This window comes from Harmonia axyridis, chromosome 4 (assembly GCF_914767665.1).
Source record: "Harmonia axyridis chromosome 4, icHarAxyr1.1, whole genome shotgun sequence".
Lineage (NCBI taxonomy): Eukaryota > Metazoa > Arthropoda > Insecta > Coleoptera > Coccinellidae > Harmonia > Harmonia axyridis.
In genome coordinates, this window is record NC_059504.1 from 9,791,715 (window position 1) to 9,819,357 (window position 27,643).

Consider the following 27,643-nt stretch of genomic DNA (forward strand, 5'->3'; position numbering starts at 1 on the left):
TGTAATTTATCAGCATTTGGTGATATTCGCTGAAGTGTTTGGAAGAGAGAGATAAGACAAATCATTCATCTATAGTGACGTATTGAATGTATGTATACGAGTGGAAAAAAGATTTGCATTGTTTATACAACAGTTCATCGTTTCATTGAATTGATAAGTTACTTTTTCAATTGTATCATTAAAAGACAGTTATGTGAGATTTTCTGATTTCGTTAGATTGGATTAAAGACAATTGCTCTCAAATACTGCATCAATAAATTTGGATAAATACTACTTTATTGAATAATTACGCAAACAAATATTTAATCATCAAGAAGAAAAAGTTGACCGGAGCTTATATCAGTAAAATACCAACCACTGTATTTCGATAAAATTTGTTTTTGGTCAAAAATGGTACCTAATCTTATATTATCAGAACTCATGGGTTTCCCCACAAATCTAACCATTTTCCTACATGATTGAACTGACAGTGCAAATAAACTAAAAAACAGATGACGCTCAAATACTGCGTCAGGTTAGATGAGAGTTTAACCAAACTAACGACAAAAAATTTCGATTGTTAGGCAGTTTGATAAAAAGTTCTTGTCTTAATATTTAATTTCACATCTTGCGGAGATCATTTATAACTCGGTATTCGAACGAGGGGGTCTATTTTCAAATTTAACATGTAAATATTATCAATATAACTCCGAAACGAACATATTTACATATCAGTCAATCGTTTTACAATACCATAAATCAATATTGAATTTGAATAGGTATCCAAAATCAGATTTTGGAGTTTCAAACTTCAGTTTATCTTTAGACATTGAAGGTTCTACAAAAAAGATGATAAGCCCTTTTTTTGATTTTATAACTTTTTCTGAACCCTACTTCACATAAATACTCTGTACCATTTGTAAAATTCTTCAGTGTTTGAAGATGAACTTGAAACGAGTTCGAAACTGCGCGCTTATAAAATATAATCGCGTAATAATTGTTAGTATAAAATTGTTGATGAATGAAAACTATAAAATTTGTCTTAATCCAAGATCTGAATACTTTTCACACTCCGCCAATGACTAAAAAAATCCAATACGTAGTGGTGCATTTCTCCCAGTATCAAATTACTGATTAGATACAAGCTCAAGATAGTCAAATTAAGTTTGCGCTATATTTCTTCCAAATTTTCTGAAGTCTTGTATTCAAATTTTGTTCTATCGATATGATTATTGATTACCCATCAAAAGGTCATTGTAGTTGATGACACATGATTGCTACTACAATAATGTGATGAAAAATGCACCATTGTTTATAACAATAGCACTCATCTGCTATATCATTCGATGATAAGGCGTTATGCATAGATTACACAGGTATCACTCTATTTCTCAGATGTCGGAGTTTTCAAATGATTTAGGAGTACTAATTTGATTTATGAGTCGATTAATAATATGGACTTGACGCCATTCAACTTGAATAACCTGATTCAATTTGGTTATTATTTTTGTTTAGTATATCATTTTATTCATGAAGTGTCGTATGTCTATATTGTCAACGACCTCCATCCATATAATCAACGTATCTTCTCCTTCCGTTGGATGATAAAAGAGGTGCTGTAATTTGTTTCCTTCCTCTAATGCCATTAAAGATTTCAGGGAAGTTTCATTGAAAATTCTGCTGAAACGTAAATTTAGTATATGCAGGTAGATTATAGTCATATTCTCTGAGAACATGGGTCTTAACCAATTGTAAAGTCCCCGGTCTAGCATAGTAAAACACATTTTTTGGCAAAATTTTACAGCGATTATAGCGATCTTCCAACTTTTTGATACCATTTTTGTAGTACGATTTGTCTTTCGCTTCAAAACAGGCCTCAGTTTCGGCGATAACTTCTTTATTGGCGCTAAATTTCTTTTGAGGTCTGAGCACAGGAAAAAGTCGCAGGTGGCCAGATCTGGCGAATACGGTGGATACAGAAGAAATTCGAAGCCCAATTCATGCAATTTTGCCATTGTTCTCATTGATTTGTGACACGGCGCATTGTCTTGATGAAACGGCACCTTTTTTTTCTTCAAATGGGGCCGTTTTTTAACGATTTCATCCTTTAAACGATCCAATAACGCTATATGTTAATCGCTCTTGATGGTCTGTCCCTTTTGGAGGTAAGCAATGAATATTATACCTTCCGCATCCCAGAATATAGATGCCATAACCTTGCCAGCTGACTGTTGTGTTTTTCCTCGCTTTGGATTCGGTTCATCGTGTGCAGTCTACTCAGCTGACAGTTGATTGGACTCCGGAGTGAAATGATGGAGCAATGTTCCATACATTGTTACATATCGACGCAAAAATTCGGGTTCATTGCACTTAAACCGCTTCAAACACTGCTCAGAATCATTCCATCTTCTTTCGAATAACAGAAGTAGCTACACTAGGGCTGCCATACGTCCCGGTACGCCGGGACATGTCCCGGTTTGGACCATTGTGTCCCTGTGTCCCGGTCAGTTATTAAATTGTCCCGGTCAATAATTTGACCGTTATGAAATTCAGATTTTCTCACATTGAGTAGGTGAGAAAAAATTTATTTTTATGGAATCTGAACGGATTCCAGTATCATAAAGCTGAGAAACTGTTACTGTTGCTCAAACATTATTTTTCAGAAACTGAAAGATTGAAAATAAAAAGAGACACAGCCAAATAAATGGTCTTGTAAAATCGCATTTTGTATTAAATCCTAATAGGATATCAATATTTCCATATAAAATATTTTCGCTGTCAGCGCGGATAACACAAATACTTACTTTGAAGTTAGTAAGTCAGGCGAGTTTTTCTTTAATTAGAAGAGATTTTGTCCAAAGAAATCCGTTGTCCAGCGCACATACTTCAAAATACTGCTCTCGATATGGTGTCAATATCTGTGCAGTCTATTGGTCTTAAAATTTTCAAATATTTTTCAATATTTTCTGTAAGCGTCGAACGATGAAAGTTTTTTATGAGTATGCAGAAACAACTTACAGCAATGCACTTTCTTTTTCTAGAATTAGTTGGCTTTCACTACTCCTAGCTATAGAACGCTTGCTGAAGCTATGGGTGCCATTGAAAAAGAAATTCGTAGCTCAAAAAAGGGCCTCAAATGCTATAACCGACTTTTTTATGACTCTTCAATAGAACTTTGTACTCCATTTCTACACAGTCAAGCATTTCTCATTGACAAACCATTTGAAAGGATTGAAAAATCATTAATTACTACTATTACTATTAATTACAAACTAGAAATTAATTGAAAATATACTAGGAAAGAGTTCAATGAAAGATTATTGAATAAATATTTTGGGAACCAAACAAGTCAAGTCTGTAACAAACTAAAGAATGATGGTACGATGAATACAATGCAATAAGTTAAATTTGACAATGAAGTCAGCGATTTTTCACAACATCCGATATCTCGAATATAGTGGACAATGACAAAATTCGATATATTTTCATGAACGGTTTCGAATGATGTTCCTTAATGAAATGAAGTACAAGAAACAGTTGGATATTTGAATGGGAAATGTTTTAGGCTTGAAGATTCCGTTTATGAAGAATTTATGTACCTATTTGAATTCTTTTCTGATGCAGAAATGTCAGAAGTGGGGCAAAATATTTTCGCAATGTTCATGTGGAACGGATGTTTCCTTTTCTATAAGATATTGGGAGTGGTAAAAACGAAAGGCATCAAGTGCAGTAAGCACAGTGGAGAGTATATGTAAGACAAAAAATACTTGAAAAAGCCACAAGTCCTGAAACACTATGAAAAAAGAAGGGTACCTACCCACTTGTTTATTGTTGCGACTTTATGTTCTTTTTATTGCTATTTCTATTTGATATTGTTTTTGTTCTTTATAAATTATTTCAGTGAATATGTCTAATTGAGAAATGTGTTATAATTCAACAACCAAGTGAAAGAAATCCTAGAAACTCGGATTTTTATTAAATGAATACCTCTCAGATGCGGTTTGAATTTTTGAGTGGTATTTTCACCTATTTCTATGCCACTTGTGACTTGTCCCGGTCGATGTTCCAACATTTATGGCAGCCCTAAGCTACACCCACAACGCAATATCTCACAAACTTATCGGAGGACTGCTGTCAAATTTTGACACGTGTCGTTTAAAGGTTGGTACTAACAAAAAATCATATGGATTTAATACTAGCACCGCCATCTTTGCATAAGATCGCGTACTTTTCAATTGGCCTAATATGTATTAATACTCCATATAAAATACACAAGTTTTCTATAAATCCTTCATGATCAATTCAATGATTTATTTGCCAAACTGAATTCAATCTAATTATACAGGGTGTTTCGGAATTCAATTATTCACTGAGTACAGTGGATTCTCGTTATCTCGAAACACCACGGGGCCAAGATTCTTCTTCGAGCTACTGACTTCGAGTCATAGAAGTAATTCTTCGACTCATAGAGGTAAAAATGGTAAAATATAACCGTTCAATAATGTCGAGTTATGCATGGTTATTTTTTCGACTTTTTTTGAAGGGGAATGAAAATAATACGAATTATCGAATATTTCGAGTTAACGAGTGTCGATTGTACCTAATTGAAACTAATATGAAGATAAACTTTATTTATCACAAATCCATATTGCTTTTAACCATCAGTTTAACAAAACCAAACCGACAATTACCAACTCGCCAATTAGCTTTTCAACAGGTTTATTAACCTTTTTATTGCAAATACTACCTAACTAACAACCAAACCATGAAAATAAAACAATAATTTCCATTCGAAAATGAAACAGTTATTTTCAGTTGAGCACGATTAGGGTCTGGCACAATTATTTCCAATTTATATTCAGTCCCCGGAAAAATCAATATACCTTGGTGTTTTTCACGACATTAAAAGAATTAGCACCTAGGGGTTGAGTTTACCTCCAATCGATTAATTTCAATTTGCATTTCCATTCTGTTGCCCCGATGCCATGTATCAGATAACAGCTATCTGATCCAGTAACCATAAATTGGCTCTATTCTATTATGGCCTGTTTTGGTATACCTGCAAATATTATTCGCATCGAAAATGTGTCCACCAGGCACCCTCATTTATCTCTGGAGTGGGGTTGAAAATGAATAATTTCTATTTATTGAAAATATTACATAAATATGATTTTTGTAGTTAGACTCCATCCCAGTCGAAGCATAAAATATGTCTTTTTTTCTGCAAACGGTACTTACCTATTGAATCAGAATTAAGAGAATATCCACTGGAATGATATGATTGATGATAATGATTGGCCACGCCAAAGGGCCCAAAAAGATCTCAAATCGGCACTGAGCATATTGTATAATAATAGCATTGATAAGAGGGATAGTTGATAAAAAAGAGAATCAAATTATATTTACTCTAAGTATTCAACGTACTTTGAATACGTAACACAGGACTTGGAACAACTATTCACAAAAAAAAAAATATCTTCACCTGCGATTACAATAATTTGATCGAAAAAATCTCGAATAACTCAAAAAATATTCGATTTAAGAGCACAATCATATTAATCTACTTCAATTGTACATGAGCGTACAACTTTGCTTCCGCTGTTTTTTTTTCCGAAATTCGAGGGTTCATTGTGAAAAACTGGTTATACATTCATGATTCAGAGTATTGTCCATTGTTGACAATAGTACTAACCGTACGATCGTACACAAGTACTGACAAAGAGCTTCGCTCACATGTCAGTCATAGTACAACTCTGAGAACTGTCCATCGTTGGCCACTACTTTCTCTCATCTTTCGTGCAGCCTACGAATTCTACGTTGACAAAACTGGTCATCACGAATCGATTTTTTACTTCTTCATAAGACTGGAAGTACTGGTTAGCCAGGACGTGTGTCATTAATCGAAACAAGTGATAGTCCGAGGGAGCAACGTCTGGAGAAAACGGCGGTTGGGGTAGTGCTTTCCATTTCAACGTTTTCAAGTATGTCTTGACCACTTTCGCAACACTGTCATGCTTTTAATCACCTTATCATGTCTCTCGTTTTCAATACAAACGAGAATTTTGAAAGACAAACGGCCGTTTGTCTTTCAATGCTCAGCTCAAACGCATTAATTACGTTCGACAATGCCTGTTATTGTTTCAGTCGATTTCAATAACTCATATCCCACCAAATACTCAGCATGACCTTAGAACCATGAGTATTCGGTTTGTCCGTCGACGTGGAAGCATGTTCGGGATGATCCACATGATTTTCTGCGCTTGGGATTATCGCAATGAACCCATTTTTCGCATTTCACAATGCGTTGCAAAAATCCCTTCCGTCTTTGCCTTGCAAGCAGCTGCTCACAATCAAACAAACTCCGTTCAACATCTCTTGGCTTCAACCCGTACGGTACCCAATTTCTTTGTTTCTGAATCATTCTCATGACTTTCAGGCGTTTTGAAATGGCTCGTTGCATCACTCCCAATGATCCTCCCAATTCTTCTTGCGTTCGACACGAGTCTTTATCAAGTAATGCTCTCAATTGTGTATCTTCGGAAACCTTCTCTCTTCCACCGCAATGCTGGTCTTCGACGTCGAAATCACCATTCTTGAAGCGTCGAAACCACTCTCGCACGTTCTTCCACTAATAGCGGCCTCACCATCGGTATTTCAGAGCATTCGATGAGCCTCAGCCGCAGATCTTAATATTGAAGCAAAAAATTAAAATCACCCGCAAATGACGAGAATTTTTTTCTCGTAAGCTGACATGTTTAATCGAGATTAACGTTATGATGCACACACAAATCGATTGCTATTTCGATGGCGTTTTGTTTACAAATACCTAAGCTTATTGTATGACTTCTACGATCTATTTATTTCGACAACCACTTACCACTACAGCCATCTATTGCAAAACGGCGGAACCAAAGTTTTACACCTAATAAATTCATGGTCTAACCAATATTATTCAGAAGGCACATCATTCTGCTGATCAGAAAATTAGTAGCGTTCGGAGATCCAGGCATCCAGAACGGATACATACCTGAGAAATCCCTTCCAATTCTGGAACGTGATTCGAAATCCGTATTTCCTCCCTCAAAATTTAGGGGTCATCCTTTCTTCCCCATCTCCAATATTTCCAGCGATTTAGGCGGGGGAGAGTTGCAATAAAAAAATTAGACTATGGCTTGATTTATATGCCGTTATCGATATCTGGATTATGTCGACGATTTCATCTCCAGCGAGTTTATTATTGCGGGCATCGGTGGGATTCCGAGCATTCATAAAAAATGTGAGCGAATGATTTGGCACGAATTCATTTTTTGCCGAACGTAGGCTAAACAATATCCGATGTTTGGAGTGAGCCTGAGTGATCCTCGAAGTTTTGAATAATAGGTATATTAGCTTGTTTTATTGGGAGCTAGAGGATGCTTTTCAGATTATTTGGTACTTGAGCTTTTTGAGAGGTACATAATCCATCTCGTTCGTGGAATTAAATTGTATCGGCTTGAGTTTGTTGTTGTGAATGAGTTCTTGAATTATTTCATTAACTTTTATATCAGTATTAAAAACAATATTATTTCGAATCAACCTAATTCTAAGGTCACTTTTTACAAATTCAACATAGGCAACTTCTCAATATCTTTTCGTCTCTGCTTTCAAAATAGGCTTCAACTTCGGGTACCACTTCTTCATCAGAGCCAGGTTTCTTTCTCTGGAGCATTCTTTTGAGGTTTGAAAATAGCCAGTATTCACTAGGATCAGATCTGAAGAATAAGCTGGGTGGTCAACAGTTGGAAGTGTAATTGGACCATGGGGTACATTGATTTGTGATATTTGACTCAATTTTCCGATTACTATAGCTGAGCTGATTCCAAAAATGTATCACATGTTGATTCCAATTGGTACAGGTTGGACAAAAATACAATAGTTTTGTGTGTGCTCATAAAGTAACGCGTAAGGTTATTTATTAGTTGAATTAACAATATTATCAAAAATACTTATTTTCTAGCGGTAATTGGTTCGAATGTAACACTCTGTAGTTTGTTATATTCATTACATGTTTTTAAATTGATAAGAAATAATTTCTCTCATATTCAGTCTGCTAGACCACAAGTACCAAGCAGCTCATTTTTATTAATCTAAAAATGTAACAAACTACAGGGTGTTACATTTAAACCAATTGCCGCTTGACAATAAGTATTTTTGATAATATTGTTAATTTAACTAATAAAGAATGTTACGCGTTACTTTATGAGCAAACACGAAACTATTGTATTTTTGTCCACCCTGTACCAATTGGAATCAACATGTGATACATTTTTGGAATCAGCTCAGCTATAGTAATCGGAAAATTGAGACAAAATGGGGGTGTTCCATTTAAAAAAAATACGGTGACGTCATTACTCGAAAGTAATTCACCCCGTATATTAGATTATTATTTTAAAATACGGTAAATTTAAATGAAAAATCGACGAGTTTCAGGATTCTTTCTTTAAATGGTCTGTTTAGCTAAAAATGAATTTGTTCCATACTTAAAATTTCATTTTATTTCTATATGTAGGTAATTGAAAAAAAATTTATGCGACCAAACAGGATAACACATTTTATTGAAATCGAAAAAGAATTTTTGTGAAGACTGTCATTAATATTTGCCGTCGTACAGAGAGGCCGACAAACAAATAATCAGAGTTTTTCAGAACATTAATTTATAGATCGAAGATCAAGGATTTTTTTATTCTTAATATTATTATAAAACTATTTCTACTTGGGAAGCAATCAAAAAAGAAGAAAAATGTCTTCATGTCTATTTATGTGACTTATTCCTAAATAACAATAAAAATCTAATGAATTATGTAGAGGAATGTTGAGCGGTTATGAAGTATCATATCAATGACATAATATACTCAACACCTTGTAATTTAATCCTTTGTCTAAGCACTATACATACAGCACAAAGCAAATATGAGAATATCATCAAAACAAAAATTCGTCATCGATTTATATCAAAATTTACCGTAACCTCCCAAACAGAAAAAAAAACAGCTATCATCAATTTCTTAAGAATATTGGATTTAAACTCAAAATGCTGTTTGGATGGTTCAAAATAGTTGATGTATCCTGATCCACTACAGTGATTACTTTGAGAATTACAAGATTAATTCTAGCTTACAATTGATGTCAAGAATAGATTTCCGTAAGTTTCTGTATTGCATATATTCCCAGAATAAACAAGTAAAGCGTTCCACACACTAATCAACAATTAAAGTTTCCATACACAATATGACTTATTAGACATGGTCAAAAATATTAATCGGCTGACAAACGTATTTCCGATTCTGAAGCAACTTCAAAACTGAGTTGTCGGATATATCGAAATAATTAAATTTGAAATCCTACGAAACATTACAAATTCTACACAATAATTCAATATTTCCTTGAAATCGCATTATATTTCAACTAGAATGGAATATATCACAAGTTGCTACCTTGCGGATATTCCCAAAACAAGCTAATAAAGCGTCCCACACACGAACCAACATTAAAGTTTCCACACACACACAAATAAACATTAAAGGTTCCATACACGTACGACTTATTCAGCCACGTTCATTAATATCAATATATCTGATGAATAATCGACTGATAAACTTGTTTCGGATTCAGGAGCAGCATCCGAAACTGTCATCTGTTATCAAAATATTTATATGATCAATATGGTGGACAGAATTGCCGATGAAGTTCTTGTTTAACTTGTCGGCATCATTTACTACCATGTTCAATAATTTAACTTCGTATACTCCGGTGCTTCAGCCCTAAATTGAAGCATATTCTGAACCACCCGTATCTAATCTCAGAAACATGCACAAAGTACACATTTCAATAATTAAATTGGGAGCACCATGACGTCGTGAGAGTGGATTCGGCTGTTTGGGTGATTCCGGCTTCAGATCATAAAATTCTTGTTACAATTCAAACAAAACTTTGTTGCATCGTACTACGATCGCAGATATTGTAGTATCTTGTTGTGGATTGTAGATTTTGATTAGCTCGGAATTATGGTTTTAGCTTCGATCAGTTTACGTTTGTAAATATTGTTGAATGGGTTCTATAGCTTATGAGCTCTCGTTCCCCGAACAGATCGCTCATTTCTTTAGAATAACAGGCCATTTGAAAAATCCCCGGTCTACCATAGTAAAACCAATTTTTTTTGTCAAAATTCGATTTTATTACTCAACATAGTTGCCTTCAAGGGCGATAAAGCGATTGTAGCGCTCTTCCAACTTTTCGATACCAGTTTGGTTGTACGATTTGTTTTTCGCTTCAAAATAGGCCTCAGTTTCGTCGATTACTTCTTCATTGGCGCTAAATTTCTTTCCAGCATGCATTCTTTTGAGGTCTGAGAACAGGAAAAAGTCGCTGAGGGCCAGATCTGGCGAATAAGGTGAATTCAGAAGCAATTTGAAGCCTAATTTATACAATTTTGCCATGGTTTTCATTGATTTGTGACACGGCGCTTTGTCTTGATGAAACAGCACCTTTTTTCTTCAAATGGGGCCGTTTTTTAACGATTTCATCCTTTAAACTTTAAACGATCCAATAACGCTATATAATAATCGCTGTCGATGGTCTGGCCCTTTTGGAGGTAATCAAGGAATATTATACCTTGCGCATCCCAGAATACTGACGTCATAACCTTGCCAGCTGACTATTGTGTTTTTCCTCGCTTTGGATTCGGTTCATCGTGTGTAGTCAATACCTCCTAGACTACATGTTCTAGGAGGTATTGGTGTAGTCCACTCAGCTGACTGTCGATTGGACTCCGGAGTGAAATGATGGAGCCATGTTTCATCCACTGTCACATATCGACGTAAAAATTCAGGTTTATTGCACTTAAACAGCTTTAAACACTGTCCAGAATCATTAACACGTTGTTGTTCTTGATAATTTTCGAATTTTGAACCGAAAAAGGTCTGAAATGAATCATAAATCATTAAAGGCTGTCAAAAGACCGGATACCTGAATACATGAACTAAAGACTTATCTTGATTCTGTGATTGTCTGCTGTATAAATGAAGAAAGCATTGAAGTGAATAGTTTTTAAGCGCTTGTTATTCATACGTCAATTGAGCTTTTCGAGTCCACTTAAAAATATATAGGTACAGTGCTTTCCACATTTCAAGGGTGAAAAACACTGAATTGATATTCATTCATTCTTGGGTACCAAAATTCAAACGAAATTTTTGGATAAATCTTGTTTTTTTTTTGATAAAGAAGTTATCATTCTGAATATTTCATTTAACTCAGTCTATTTGAATATAATTTCTTTCGATAATCACAAAAATATGTTGAAATGCATTTTTTTTTTTTGATTCGGAGTGCTATATTTCAGTAACCAATGTTGTTTGAATACAGGATAAAGAACAATACCTATCATGAGGTAGGTATGTAGGTATTGTGGTCAGCTGAAATTTCGAACGGCCATCTAATAACGAACTAATCGCGAGATCTAAACCTATCCAGCAAATTTCCAGTTTCTAGGTCCTTCCGTTCGAAATTTATACTTTATACGGACGGGCAGAATTGAGTATGACGACTTATTTTCATCGTTTGAACACATCGTGATGAAATTATAATCCTTGCTCTATTTTCGGGTAAAGTTCTCAAAAAACCAGAGAATTGAATGAAACCAAGTATAGAACTTTTTTTTTGAACTTACAATCGAATTCTCGCTTTACACTTTTTTCATTTTTATGATTCATTCATATTTATTTAGTTGAATATTCACACTGCTAATGTTCGGTTCTGGTATTAATTTCATAGTGTAATCAGACTTCATCATCACAATTTTGCCACACTTCTATACATAACCATAGAATATAATTTGTTCGTTTCCTTTCTTTGCCGATTGTCGCCGTTTGCGCTAATAAGGAAGATATATCTTCGAAATGACCGCTTTGGGATTGTTGCTCTCTCCTTGTCGCAGAACGATATTTGTCTTTCCTCGATTTATGCGATCTCTAGGAAAGAGCACAAACGATAAAACATAGAAGCGCAAGCTCAAATCATTCTCGTATTTTATATACGCGAGGAAAAATGTTTTAGTTCGTCTTAAAATTGGTTAGTGAAGAATAAATATCTTTTGGCATAGATTTATTATATTTAATTAATATTTGCTGCAAAATGGTGGTATAGAATGTGAAATTAAAGTAGTTACTCATTAATAGAGACTATTAGGTATCAATTTAAAATCTTGGACATGAGTTCTTTTTTTTCAATGAAACTTTCGAAAAGGAACCTCTAATTATGACTTAGTACATGCTGCACATTTAAATTATGCCGAATGAAGTTTCTCACAATGTTTATCTTCGATAACTTAAGAATTGATGGATTTGATCATTCAATAAATCATCTTTCTGCTAAATTTTATTTTATTTTTTTCATATATATTTCTATTGTAGTGTATTGATCCGAGCTGAACTTTTCGAATGTTCAAAATCAAGAAATCAAATTAGACAAGGATAATATCGGATCCAATACAAAATTTTGTAGGGATTGTCATAATCGAATAATTTCTCTATATATTTTTATATTCACCATAGATTTTGAACAAAGATGAACGAACTGACTGGTCAGTCCTGTAAATAGTATTTCATTAATCGTGAAAAATAGGGATTCACGGCTTGATTTGATATTCGAGCTAGTTGACTTGAAATCCACTAGTTTTTCAATGTCAAGTCAAGTACTTGATAAATAAATACTTGACTTGACTTGAGCTTGATTTGAAATCAACTCAAGTTCATGTCAAGTAGGAGTTTTTCAATATAAAGTCAAGTATTTATTTATCAAGTATTTGACTTGACATTGAAGTTGGCTTGAAATAAACTAATAAAGTTCAAGTCAAATAATAAATTTTCAATGTTGAGTCAAATACTTGATAAATAAATACTTGACATCGAAAACCTACTACTTGACTTGAATTTCAGTTGATTTCAAGTCAAGCCCAAGTCAAGTCAATTATTTATTTATCGAGTACTTAACTTGACATTGAAAAACTATCATTTGATTCGAACTAGGGTCGATTTCAAGTCAAGTAGTTGAGTAGATGTTAAGTCAAGCCCATGTTATGTAGCTTGAATATCAAGTCAAGCCGTGAATCCCTAGTGAAAAATACAAAATGAAATCAAGAAACGAAGCAATACAAAGAAACAACCATAGAATTATGAATTCTTGCCTCAAACACTTCCAGAACATCTTCCATGCTCTTAGGGTACAATATTCAGACGGAACAGTAAATAGCCAATCAAGCAAACTAATATTATCGACATGTGGGGAATCCAAGAACGTTTCAATTCACCCGAAACAAAAGCTATTTCTGTTCAGAGACCGCAGGGATGAAATAATTGTACTGAAGATAATTTCTCTACTCTGTATTCTGTGTATGTCTCTGGATAGAACAAACTCCATTTCCAATATTCGACTATAAGCAGGAACTGATAACAAGTTATTGTGCTCCGTAGAGTGCAACCTTGATGTGAATGTCTTCGGTAGCTCAGCTATTCAAAGCCGATGCAGTTCATCTGGGGTCAAGGTTGTATCTTGTAATCAAAAGATGGAGAAATTCATTTTTATCGGATTCTACACGTATATTGAGTATTGATAGTTTTTCATGGTTTTGTGCTCAAAAAAGTCTTGGGCTGTCATTGAATCAGAATAAATTCTGAGATGTTGATGACAAAGTTATGGAATTTTATTTGTGAGGCTATTCTCATGGGTGGTTTATTCTTTTTACATAATATATGATCTTATTTATACTTGGTGTTTCATGATATCCCGTTGAATGCGTTTATTATAAGGAAATTTTTGGACAGTTTCAACAACCAATCAAATTTTTTCTTTTTGTGTTATATGAAACAATTTCATCCAATCCTGTCAAAATTACACTGAATATTTCCCTCCTGTCAAAAATTTTATGTAAATGGAATGCAATTATCGAAAATTACAGCAATAATTGCACTGTTCATAGATGCATAGTTTCTATGCATCTTACACAGTTCGAATCTATGGCAATTCCATTCTACATCAGTTTGACAAGTAATGTAACAGTTTATTCGGGAAATATTCCCCCGAATTACACTCGTGCACCAAAATGACCGGATAATTTCGCATTCCAGCGTGTTTTCTTTGAAAAACTGCATTCGGTCATTTTCATTTTTGGAGACTTGCAGTTTTCATGACAACACGCTGTCATGCAAAATTATCGGTTTTTTGAAGCACTTGTGCAATTACTTACGATAATTACATTCAGTGCAATTATTTATCAATCACTATGACAACACGATTGAGTTTGACAACTTCATTCCAAATAAATTTCAAAACGTCACGTTTTGGCAATGTGTATCTATCAAAGTATAACGAATAATTTTTTCTTCAAATTGTTTTTTTTTCGGGACTTGATCTTACATCAGTTTTACTGCCTCAAGTTCCTTTCTACAGCATTGAAAATGAGCTTATCTCTTGATATAATGTTACTTTATTGTATGTTGTGGATAAATAAAAATTATTATTATTATTAAGTACAAGAGCGCTAATCAAAGAAAAATTCCCAGAAAAACAACATACAGTCACAAATATATTTGGGGAATAGTTATGGATTTTTGCTGAGAACGAGAATATGAATCATATGAGTTTAGAAGAATTGACGTTGATACTAAAAGATTGGCCGTTCAATATGAGAAAGAAAGACGGAACCGAATATAAAGAAGCAACGGTGAAGACAATGTGGAACGTTTTATGCAAACTCTTGCAAAAAGAAGTATGATGACTATAACATTATAATTGACCCCTTTAACAATATAGTATTTAAATCCGACCGAGATGCCAACGGTGCAATAGTAATTGATCATCTATAGTAGAGAACACAAACACGAATTTGATGTTAAGTTAAATTTCAATAAAGTCATTCATTTTTTTGTGAAAAAATTTTCTGCCGAATATTCCTCGGGCATTGACAAACACCTCATAATTTATTGACAATTTTCTCAAGCTCGTATCTTGGCAACAGATACTTGTTACCAAATAACGAGCTTTCGATTGTCATAAAATTATCTCGACTATTATCAATGTCCTAGGAATATTACTACTGAATAGTTCAAATGAGGAAAAATGTAACCTATTTTCAGAATATTCCTATCATTTTAAAATCTCAAATCCAATTGCACTTTAATTTATAAAGGGGTAAATAATATCTGACGTATCTAGAAATATAGTATCTAATAAGAAGGATTAAGCTCTTGGGACCACTAAGGCTATCCAATTGGTCTAATCCCTGGAGCTGAGTCCCCATTAACATAGTAGCCTCCCATCATTTGGGATAGTATTAGTTGAGCTATTCCGTGAATATCCTATACGGTTGAATCTAAAGAACTGTCAGTTGCCTTGATACCTATACAATAGATAGTTGTGTTGAAAGTGTTTTTTTCACGAAAAGTACGTCTGAAAAATTATAGTTGTACTTTCTGTTCATTCTGAACATTTTTTTCAAAAGGATTGAGGTGAAAAATACTTCTTCGAAAAGGGTTTACTTTCATACATTTACGCTATTACTTTTCATATTCAGACTTCACCAATGGTCAATAAAAAAATTGTATGACAATAATTAATCTATTCTTTGATTGACTGAATGAATTTTTACATTTTTCGTTGAGCTTTATCATTCCATTTATTCATCAATTTCACACAAAATTTTGTCTTACCTTGAAAAATATAATTCTCGAACTGAGAATCCTAGAAAATTGGAGTTTTGAGGCTAGATTTTCTGATCTTGATTACCGCGGTTACTTTTGTTGATAGTTAAAATCATGTAGGGGTTTCGTAAATAAAGTCATCTGAAATTTTTCATCATTTTCGTCATTTCGAAATAACAGTGTCGATCGAAATGATATCTTACATTTGGATGTGAAATAACATATACTAACTGACAAAGAAACTGGAACACCCAGAAGGAGCTGTTCAAATTTCAATTTTTTTTGGTGAAACATAGATAGTACAGCAAGGAGTACCTAAATGATTGAAATTTGGAGGAAAAAACGGTGGGTTTACAATGTTTTTCAATAAATTAGTTTGTCTACCGCGATTATTTATACACTCCCCAACACGTCTCGGCATTGATGCAATAAAATGGTCTATTTCTTCTTGAGGGATACTATCTCAAGCTACCCGTACTTCATGTATCAGAGTCGCCAAAGTCCGTGGGGGCTAGGATAAATTTTCAAGCCATGATGTCCCAAACATGCTCAATGGGCGATCTGGGCGGCCATGGCAAATTATTCACATGGGTCGCTTCGAAAAAGTTTAAACTAACTCTGGCAACATGAGGTAGAGGCATTATCTTGCTGAAATATTGGATTCTCGAGCCGGTTAAGGTAAGAGAGAACATATGGCTCCACTACTTCTTGAAGGTAACGCCGCGCTGTCATGTTAACTCGAATAAAGATTTGAGGTGACCTACTTGCATGTGCAATAGCACCCTATACCATAACGCTGACTGTCCGGTTTACATGACGCTCAACCTCAAACTGAGGTTCACGTCTTTCTCCCCGACGTCGCTTAACCCTTCTTTGGCCATTATATGCACCAAGGAGAATCGAGATTCATCAGAAAAGACGACCTGATGCCATTCCACATTCCAATGTTGACGTTCTCTGCACCACTGTAATCGTTGCCGACGATGCTCAACCGTCAGCCCAAAAGACCTTATCCGGCGATAAACCGGTTGAACAGTTACAGGATGGCCTTGTTCTTCTAACCACTCATCAGCCAAAGATCGAGTTGTCGCAAATCTTTCTCTAATGACCATAAGTCTTAGATGCGATCCTAAACTTCATTTGTACCCCTTCGACGTCCGATGTCTACTCTTCTTCGATTTTGGGCAATATCAAACCACGATTGACAACATCTCATAACAGTAGTTGGATTTCTGTTCCTAAGGTTAACGATTTCTCGAAATGACAACCCCGCCTTCCGCAGACCAATAATTAGATCTCTTTCAAATTCACTTAGCTGGCGATAAATTCCTTGCTCTAAGCATTTTAACAACAACTAAACAACGACTTTGGATCTCCTTGAATAGCTGGTTTGTTGTAAAATTTAAAAAATTCGCAAAATACGACTACCATATTTAAGTAACAAAAATTGTTCGCATGAAAAAGCCTTCACGATTTCTTCTCCATATTCAATCATTTACTCCTTGCTATACTATCTATGTTTTATTAAAAAACAATTTTAAATTTAAACAGCTCCTACTTGGTGTTGCAATTTCTTTGTCAGTTAGTATATTCCTGCTTCATGCAATATTTTAGTGACAACACATCCGTTCTATATAATTCTGAAGGCTTTCACGGTCGAATTGCACAATAGAATTGGAAAATTCCAGGCTTTTTAGCCGTGGTGTAGTCGGCTTTTCGATTTGAATATGTTGATATTGTGCGTGTAGATATAAATAATGAATTCAAAGAAAAAACCTGTAGATCGATTTACCGAAATCAGTGAAAATTTGAGCAGTATATCGAAATATACCCAAAACAGATCAGACTAGGTTGAAATTTACAGGAATATCATTCGCATGAAATTTTCATGACCACTTCGCACATTCCATTCCATTTTTTAGTTCTTGAATCGATTGTGTAGCATTAACATAGAATTTATCTTTCACGTGACCTCAAAGAAAATAATAATAATAGTAATAATAATATTCATTGATCCTTCAAGACAAACAAGTATAGGACAGGTCATAATAAAGCAAAAGAAAGAAAATTCAAAAAGATTAAAGTGAACAAAATTTGCAATTGACTGTTACTCGTAAATTGTCCTCTAAATATTCTCTTACAGAGTAGTAACATTTATTCTGTAACAGATTCTTTACTATTTTTTTGAAATAGTACATATTTCTACTTCTTATAGAGACTGGTAAATGATTGAACAGAACAATCCCCTGATAGTTGGGAGATTGTTCGTATTTGGATGTTCTGTGCCCAGGATATCACCGCTCCTTGTTTGGTAAGAATGGTAACTTGATAGCTTAGTAAGATTTTTTTCATTCTTTTTAGTATGAAAAGAACAATTAAACAAATAGATACCTGCTACTGTTAATATTTTATTGTCACAACAATAAGGTCTACAAGATGTGCGTGGATGGATATTAAATATCAGTCTTATAATTTTCTTCTGACGAACGAGAACTCTATTCAGTTCAGACGTACCGCCCTTCTGCAAAATTTTATCCTTATTTGCAGTGAATTTTAACAATTCCAATGTATTGTTGAAGAGTGTATCATTCCATTTTCATTAAAAAGATAAGTTATATCTCGATTCGAAATAAAAATTAATATCTTGGTCCACCGACTTTGGAATTCACACATCGGAGTTTGTGCATGTGTGTTTATTTTGACTATTCCTGATCAGAATCCGATTCGCCTAAAAGTAGAAGCAAATTCTAATATTGGATCTCGTTTATTTCCATCAAGCTTCAGATCTCAATTGCTCAGTAATGTCCAATATAACACAGACCATTATGATCCATAGATAAAAGGATGTAAACAGAGAATAGAGATTTTAATGTTCATGTGAAATTACTTCTAACTATGAACGAAGAGGACATAAACTATTATGACCCAAGTCTGGTCTGGAAATTTTAAAGAGAGAACTGTTGTTTCAATGAAAATTATTTAGAAGTTACTGAAGATTTGATATAAAACACATCTCCTGCAATCCTGACTTGATATTGCTTGTAATGAACTGTGTTATAGCTATTATTAAATTTATTAGGTTGGGTAAATAATTTTGATCTTACGATCGTTCAACACATAAAATGAAGTTGGAGGTATGGAGAATTTGAATTATGCAATCAATATCTATTGAATAAATTTTCAATTATATGGCATCATAAATTCACTTATGAAATAAATAATTAGGCATCTTCCTTTGAACATTCCATAAACGTTTTCGTATAATGAAAGTTTCAAATACCTAATTAAGGTCTTAATTAGGTTTGAGTAGATATTTGAAATTTCAATTTTATGAAAACGTTTATCGAATTTTCGAATGAAGATGACTTATTATTTTCAATATTCAATAAGTGATTTTATGATGCCATATAATTGATTCATTCTTGAGATTGGAAAATTTCCTGTGCAAGTTACACAAAACTTTGATCGACTGATCAACTCCTTGATTAGGCTTTAAAATCTATGATGAATTCAATAATCAATCCAAACCGAGCATATAATTTTTTGCTATTTTCAAATATTGTATTTGAAACAAAGTAAAGTTAGTTGAACAAATTAAGAAAATCTGAACAGATTATTCATTGAATTGGTCTCTATTCCAAAAAGCTGAATAACTAACAAACTAATATACGAAAAAATTTCAGAAATAAATACTATAGAGTAAAACATATATAGTACAGCAGGGAGTAAATGATTGAATTTAGAGAAAAAAAATTGTGAAAGTTTTTTCATGTAAATGAAAAAATGTAAATATTGTAGTCGTTTTTTGTGGGATTTTTTAATTTTTCAAAAACCAGCTGTTCGAAGAAATCCAAAGTCGATGGTTAGTTGTGGTTGAAATGCCTAGAGTACGTGTACGTAGGATTCATTACTAGATAAGTGAATTTGAAAGAGGTCGAATTATTGATCTACGGTAGGCGGGGTTGTCATGTCCGAACGGTTCACCACCGGGTAAGATCTTTTGGAGTGCAGTATTATCGACCCCATCTTATGTTACCTCTGACGGTTGAGCATCACCGGCAACGATTACAGTGGTGCAGAGAACGTCACCATTGGAATGTGGAATGGCATCAGATCGTCTTTTCTGATGAATTTCGATTCTCCTTGGGTGCACATGATGGCCCAAGAAGGGTAAGACGATGTTGGGGAGAAATACGTGAACCTCAGTTTGATGTTGAGCGTCATGAACACCGGACAGTGGGCGTTATGGTATGAGGTGCTACTGCACATGCAAGTAGGTTACCTTTAGTCTTTATTCGAGGTAACATGACAGTGCTGCGTTACCTTCAAGAAATAGTGGAGCCATATGTTCTCCCTCACCTTAACCGACTCGAGAATCTAACATTTCATCATGTTAATGCCCGACCTCATGTTACCAGAGTTAGTTTAAACTTTTTCGAAGCGACCCATGTGAATATTTTACCATGGCCGCCCAGATCCCCTGATCTTACACCCATAATAAAGCATGTTTGGGACATCATGGGTAGAAGTTTTGAAAATTTACCCCAGTTCCCACGGACTTTGGCGGCTGTGAGACATGAAGTACAGGTAGCTTGGGATAGTATCGCTCAAGAAGAAATAGACCATCTTATTGCATCAATGCCGAGACGTGATGGGGAGTGTATAGATAATCGCGGTGAACAAACACATTATCAACAAATTTATTGAAAAAAATTGTAAACCCTTCGTTTTTTCCTCCAAATTTCAATCATTCACACCTTGCTATACAATCAATGTATTACCAAAATAAAAAAATAAAATTCAAACAGATCTTTCTGGGTGTTGTAATTTTTTATCAGTTAGTATATTATCTAACAGTAGACTTCTGAATAGTTCATTCTTCAAAGCATTGTAGTACATTGACAATCGAAGAAAATTCACTTGAAATTTGTCTTAAATACGACAGTCGATCAACTGAATAATGTTGTCCATTAATTCTTCTTGAATTTCTCTCAATTTTCATATACGAGCACTGATCAAAAAATATCACACAATTTTGCCATAATAACCATTTCCAATTGTGTCATTCTTATTTGAAAACCCTTTATGCCGTATAGAGTTCCTCATTCACGCTGAAAATTCTTAGAACTTATACCTAGACAGACATGAAACACGATCTAGGTGAACATCACAAAATTAGTGTACATGAAAGGCACGTCCCAATCAGGGGAACATCATTAAAAAGATTTCACAAAGCTGAAAAAACAATTTCATTTGAGTCTGACACAAAGGAGATGGAACAAATAAATTCCATTTCATTTCACGTTCAAGATGCTCTCTGGAGCAGAGGACTGTTTAAAAGAGAGTAATGGAAAAATATTCATGAGATAATGTAGCTCGTCTTCTTCACGACTCTAATCGATAATGGCTTGAAGCTTGAAAAGTTTGTTCGTACCAAAGAATGCCTCGAATGATTTTGTGAAATGGATATTTTCAATGATTAGGTATTGGACATTTCAGGCCTTGACTATATAAAATAAAAAAACGTTTCGGCACTTTTTACGTTTTAGTGATAATAATAGATTGTCGATTGTTTGGAGTTTGTACTGAGAAATTCTGTTTTAGATGCCATTATAGAAACAGGTTTGAAAAAATCAACTTCACTCTATCATTGATAAATAGCATTTTTACTGGACGTGAAATATGATTTCATCAGTTTAATATTTAAGCAAACTTCGGAATGGATCTTTTCAACTGAACAGAAAAAAGCAAGGAATGTAATATCAAGGCTATCAATGGGAAAAAACTAACAGACTTTATCTGATCTTCGAATCAAATCAAAGATCCCCAGTTCACCCATTCTTAAAGTATGATTATTGGTATAACTTGCTCAATAAATTCATACAAAATATGATATGAATATACACAATGATTAATTTTTATTACGGGGAAGATCGTTGGAGAGGAGTAAACATAGATCAGGAAATGCAAAGAAATTCGTCAAAATGATCGTAAACCAGTTTCAAATATGAAAATCCTATCAAATTTAGCCTCACCTACTGACCCGAAAAATTTTATTGGGAGGGAATATGAAATGTAATTGAAGCCAGGAGCTTCAATTACAATCGAATATCTCGTAAACGGTTCATTTAATCGAGTGGTAGTAAGAGGAACTTCATTGTGCAAACAATTTTGAAATTTCAGTAAAATGACCGATATCGATTATGAATGAAAATTTCAGAAAACAGAATCGTATCTATCTGAAAAATTTCATAGGTAATTGTGAGTTCCCCACCATGTGTTGAACTTCTTTTAAAAATCCCAATCTCTTAGGAATGTATATTTGATATAATATATTCAGAGTAACTTTTCTCATCACTTATATGTGTATAATATGCTCCCGAAGTTTTCCCAAATGTGAAACACCCAGTAGATTGTTTGGATGAGTGTACTATGAAATGGAAACATTTTTAAATCTATTAATTTTAGGCACAACATGTCTCAACAAAAATTGAATTACAAGTTGGGTATTTCGAAATTAGAATTTCATGGAGATTATGACTATGAGATAGAAATTGGGCATTCTAATTAAAAAAAAACACAGTGATATCGTGTTTCACCACTTTCGGACGAGCCCGTAGAGTCAAACATAATTTGAGTTATGCGCTGAGTACTGTCAATTCTGTCAAAATTTAAATCATTCTTCTAGTCCAAAATTTCTAAAAGTTATCGACCGAGCAAACTCTATTGGCTCATCCTGTATTGACTGATAACTTCAAGCGTGTGGATAATATTTCAGTAGCAACAGATTTGATCGAGTCAAAATTTCACTAGTATAAAAAGAGTAGCTATTTAAAGCTCCGTACAAAATTTCGTATTGATACAGGGTCTCAATAAATGCTTTTAACATCGTATTTGCCTTTGAATTATTCTTATTTTCCGCTTTATACAAATAGTGTTTCTTCTATGATTCAATCTACAAAATTTATTCTTTGTTAACGTTTTCATTGTTAATTAACAATCAATTGTCACTGCTGTCAATTCTATAACAATTAGAAATGCTAATATATGTAGTTGGTATTCTCAGTGAGGGGTGGAAAAACATCGAAGGCAATTACGATGTTACAGTCATTTATAAAAACCCTGTAGCATTGTTAAAATCATAAAAAAATCAATAAGAATATCGACAAAAAAAGAGGGAAGAACTGACGTAAAGTGAGAAGCTTTTGAGTGCTCATTCATTCATACTCCAATTGCAACCTTGGAAACCTCATAGATAGCTTCACAAAATTCTGCAGTCATCAAGGATGCAATTGACGCATGAATGAACCAGCGCTCAAACGCTGACTTCATTTTCCATACGTTTAATGAAGGATTCATTTCCTTACGTAAATAATCTCAGAAAATTCGACTACTCTCATTAAATATCCACGTGGAATATTTACTGATGACGTCCCAAACTGCTCAAGGATGCATGAGCCTACTTTGCATTTATTCTTCGGTAATCCAGGTTGCTGTTCAAATTTCGTGATATTAACTCTGACGAAACTTCTGGCGAAGCATGTTCAAGCTCATAAACACGAGCTTTTGATCGAAGGTACTCTGGATTACTTCAGCCAAACGAAATTTCAGTGAACTCCTTAGGAGCTCTAGTCGAGGAGTTCGAATACCGAATTAAACAATAAAGCTTGTTGCCAGTACTGGTAGCCGTAAGTGTGGATTAAATCGAAAGAGCAGGAAATCGTAATTGACTTTGGTTAAACTAATCTAGCACAAATGCTGCATGCGGCTGTTGACATTAGAAAGGAATAAACGATAGTAGAGTATGTTCCCATGAACTAGCCCCGATAGTTACAGGTTGACGATTCATTCATAGAAAAGTAATCGATTCATACGCCAAATGAAGAGATATTTATACACAAGGTCTTCAAAAATGTTAATCGTCATCAATAACATCGCAGGGGCCTTTTGAATATTTTAATTATACTTATCACGGGCTTGGAAACAGGTTGGTTTTGAATAAGACTTGATAGTATTCTAGTATTTGATTGAAAATACACACATTGGCTCCCCCCTATCAACTCTCAACTTGATGAATGTAACATGACAATTTTTGGATTCTTCAATATCTTAAGACTTGAATGAAAACAATAAACCAGCAAAAAATGTTTCTTGTTCTGGAGAATACAGGTGTATTAGAAGTCCATCAGTTTTCAGCGAATAACGAGAGTTGTAATATTGAGAATATTCCTTGGAAAATGCCGGGATATCCAATTTCTCAGTTCAACCGGGAAAGAATAGTAGCCTTACATCAAGAAGCTTTGTCGAACCACCAGATTGCGAAACGTTTGAATATTCCACGGACTTCAGTAAGGCGTGTAGTGGCCCTTTTCCTGGAAACCAGTAGCGTTTCTTGGTCGACCCAGAGTAACATCTGCAAGGGAAGACCATTATATCGCAAATTTCACTCGAAGGAATCGAACGGTGTCAGTAATAGCCCTTCTAACTCATTTTTTGAGGACCTATAGACGGGTAGTCTCAACCAATACCATAAGGAGAAGGTTGCATTCCCCAAATTTAAGGACAAGAAAACCTTTAAGAGTACCTCGGCTATCACCTGGACACAGATCTACCCGTCTGCAATGGGCAGAACACCAACAAGACTGGCTTTTACCACAATGGCGCAATGCCCTCCTTTCAGACGAGTCACGATTCGGTTTACAAAATGATAATCGACGAGAAAGGGTTTGAAGAGATCCAGGCAGACTAGAGCGACTCAATTTCGCCTGGGAAGTTGTGCCCCCTCAAGACGGAGCAATAATGTACTGGGGGTAAACTGTTCGGTCATCGTACCCCCTTATTATCGTTGAACGAACAATGACTGGTGCCATCTACGTAGAAAACATCATTGAACCAATGATTGTTCCTCTGCGCAACGAATTTGGGGATAATTTCATTTATCAGGAAGATAATGCCTCATCACACCTCACACAAAGGATTCAAAAACTTCTCCAAGAGAACAATATCAAGAGAATGAACTCACCAGACATAAATCCAATTGAGCACGTATGGGTTCACTTAGGGAGAGCAATATCCAATCGCCAAAACCCACCTTCAAAATTTCAGGAATTGAGTTTAGCCCTTCAGGAAAAATGGAACGATTTGCCAGAAAATTTCATTGATGACTCGATTTGAGGGATGCCTAGGCATATTGGGCATCCCAGAAGGAGTGGTAATATGGACTAGTGAATTTGGATTAAGTTGTGGAATAACTATAATCAATCAAAAATAAATAATCCAAAAAAATTATTCTCATTTTTCCTATTTTGTCTCATCCTGCATAAAGCAAAGATTCTTCATCAAATATATTGCAGTTGAAATATAGGAAAATATTCATTTCATTTCCAGAACGTAGATCCTTTATTTCTTGAGAAACCTAGGAGGGCAAGTCTTTCGACTTTTCTTAATGTAAACTGTTAATGACATGTTCATTTCCCTTTTAAAAATGAATTAGTGTACTTAAAGCCATGAACCAAAAAACAAAATGTTGAAAAGGAATAGTTTTTGCTGAAAATTGACCACGAAATCATTCCACAGGATGTTTCAAAATTAACAACAGACTTTTTATTAACCCTATATAATGATTAATACGCCAACATTCAGCAAAAGATTGAATAAGCAAGTAAAAATTATTAATTTTATCTACTCCTATGTTCATTATTCAACTGTTTTTGAGCAATTAATAGTATCCATTAACAAACAACGTGAGTTATAATAACTCACTGCTATAACTCACTATAATAAATCGGAAAAGATGGCTCTGTGCTTTTATACTTCTGTGCTTCTATTCGGTTGGCCGAAAGGGAACATTCAATTATTATTATTGATGGGAGGAATGTATCTTTGATAATTTTGACGTTTATAGGTAAGGTTTGGGGTTTATCAATAAATTTCTTTCTCTATTCTTGTATTTTTTGTAATAGCCGTAAATAAATTATAGTATTCAACTTGCGGTAATGGCCATACCTCACTCTTTATCTGCGTGAGTTATGACTTACATTACCGCTCGTTGAATAATATACTATTATCCAAAATTCACTGAAAAAATTTGAGGAGTGAGGTAAAAATAAGAAAACTAAGAGACTCAAAATTTTACCAAATATCGAATTATTGCTTTTTTTACACATGAGTGTATAAATTGACTTAGATTATAAAATAATTCGTTTCTGAGTAGAATCAATTTCGTTTTGTTAATCAAATATTACCGAATTCAAGTGACTTGTCTGTTTGGGTATCATTGAGTACCCACCATTAATAACTTCCTAATGAAACATACGTGTTCCATCCATGAATGAAATAATATATTTTCCCATATACAAACATCGGACCTCCAACCATGAGAGACCGTTTACAGACAACTGATAGTGGAAACATACCTCGATCCCATCTCAGCATATATTTCCTCTTCCTGTTTATCGTGTCTGAATTCAACCAATCTAAATTCAGATTCACTATTCAATTACCTCAACGGCCGTCCATTTGGTGGACTATTTGGAATATTTAATTGCTCCAGTGGCAATTATTGAAGGTACAAGTCTGAAATGGTCAAGTAATTGAAGTCGTTTCAGGTAATGAGACAATGTTTCTCCATTCTTGATCTATTGGCCGAATTCAGAGGCAATATCTTTGATTGGATCCCGACTCAGCTACGAGAAATATAATTACTCGAGCACGAGTTTCGTTTAGGATCGATTCCATAAATGGAAATGATAGCCAGGTTCAGAGTAATTCTAACGTAATTTTGTTCTCCTTAATCGTAATCAGGGCATTACGGTGTACGCTCATCAATAAAATTTTTCGACAAAAATTACACATATAACGCTGAAATTCGTAAGTAATATCATGAGGGCATCTAATTTTTCCTAAAAGAATTGAAAATACACCTTGACAAGTACAGGGGCGTACAACTTTGCTTCTCTTTCTTCTTCTTTTTATTTATATTTACCCTTACGCATTCAACGTACGTTAAATACGTAACAAAAATCTTTACCTGCGTTTACAATGATTTCTTCAGAAAAATCTCAAATAACTCAGAAAATATTCGATTTGAGAGCAAAATCATATTAACCTACTTCAATCATACATAATCATACAACTTTGCTTCGCTTTTTTCCGTAATTCGAGGGTTCGTTGTAAAAAACTGGTTATATATTTATGATTCAAAGTATTGTTCATCGCTGGCCACTACTTTCTGCCATTTTTCGGACAAATTCCCCGTTGAAAACACTGATAATTAATCTTTTGAAGCGATCCTGGTCAGCCAGGCCTTGTGTCATTGATCGAAACAAGTGAAAGTCCGAGGGAGCAACGTCTGGTGATTGTTTCAGTTGGTTTTAACAACTCATAATACACTACGCCGAGCTGGTCCCGCCAAATACTCAACATGACTTTGTAACCGTGAATATTCGATCTGGCCGTCGACGTAGAAGCATGGCCGGGATATCCCCATGATTTTCTGCGCTTCAGAAATTCCTTCAACATATTTCGACTTCAACTCGTACGCCTACCCATGATCCTGTCCATTCTTATTACGTTTGATACGAGTCTTGATCAAGTAATGCCTCCAATTCTACATCTTCGAAAACCTTCTCTCTTAAACCGCCATGCTGGTCTTCGATGTTAAAATCACCGTTCTTGAAGTGTTGAAATCACTCTCCGCAGTTTCTTTCACTAATAGCGGCCTCATTATATATTTTCAAGAGGTTCCGTTGAGCCTCAGCCGCAGATTTCTTCATATTAAAACCGAAAATTAAAATCTCCCACACAATTTGTCTCGTAAGCTGACATGTTTAATCGAGAATAACTTTATGATGAAGACACCAGTCGACTAATATTTCGATGGCGTTATTCTTACAAATATCCAAGCTTATTGTATGATATCTACGATCTTCCTA

General features: G+C 34.5%; 2 protein-coding genes across 2 annotated transcripts in view; one reads left to right on the top strand and one right to left on the bottom strand.

Annotated features, from left to right (window-relative positions):
- LOC123678936 overlaps window positions 1–27,643 on the bottom strand; it is a 74,020-nt gene that overhangs the window by 18,920 nt on the left and 27,457 nt on the right. The gene's annotated exons all lie outside the window — the stretch shown is intronic.
- Window positions 1–27,643, top strand: part of LOC123678934 (high affinity cGMP-specific 3',5'-cyclic phosphodiesterase 9A) — a 146,021-nt gene that overhangs the window by 1,168 nt on the left and 117,210 nt on the right. The gene's annotated exons all lie outside the window — the stretch shown is intronic.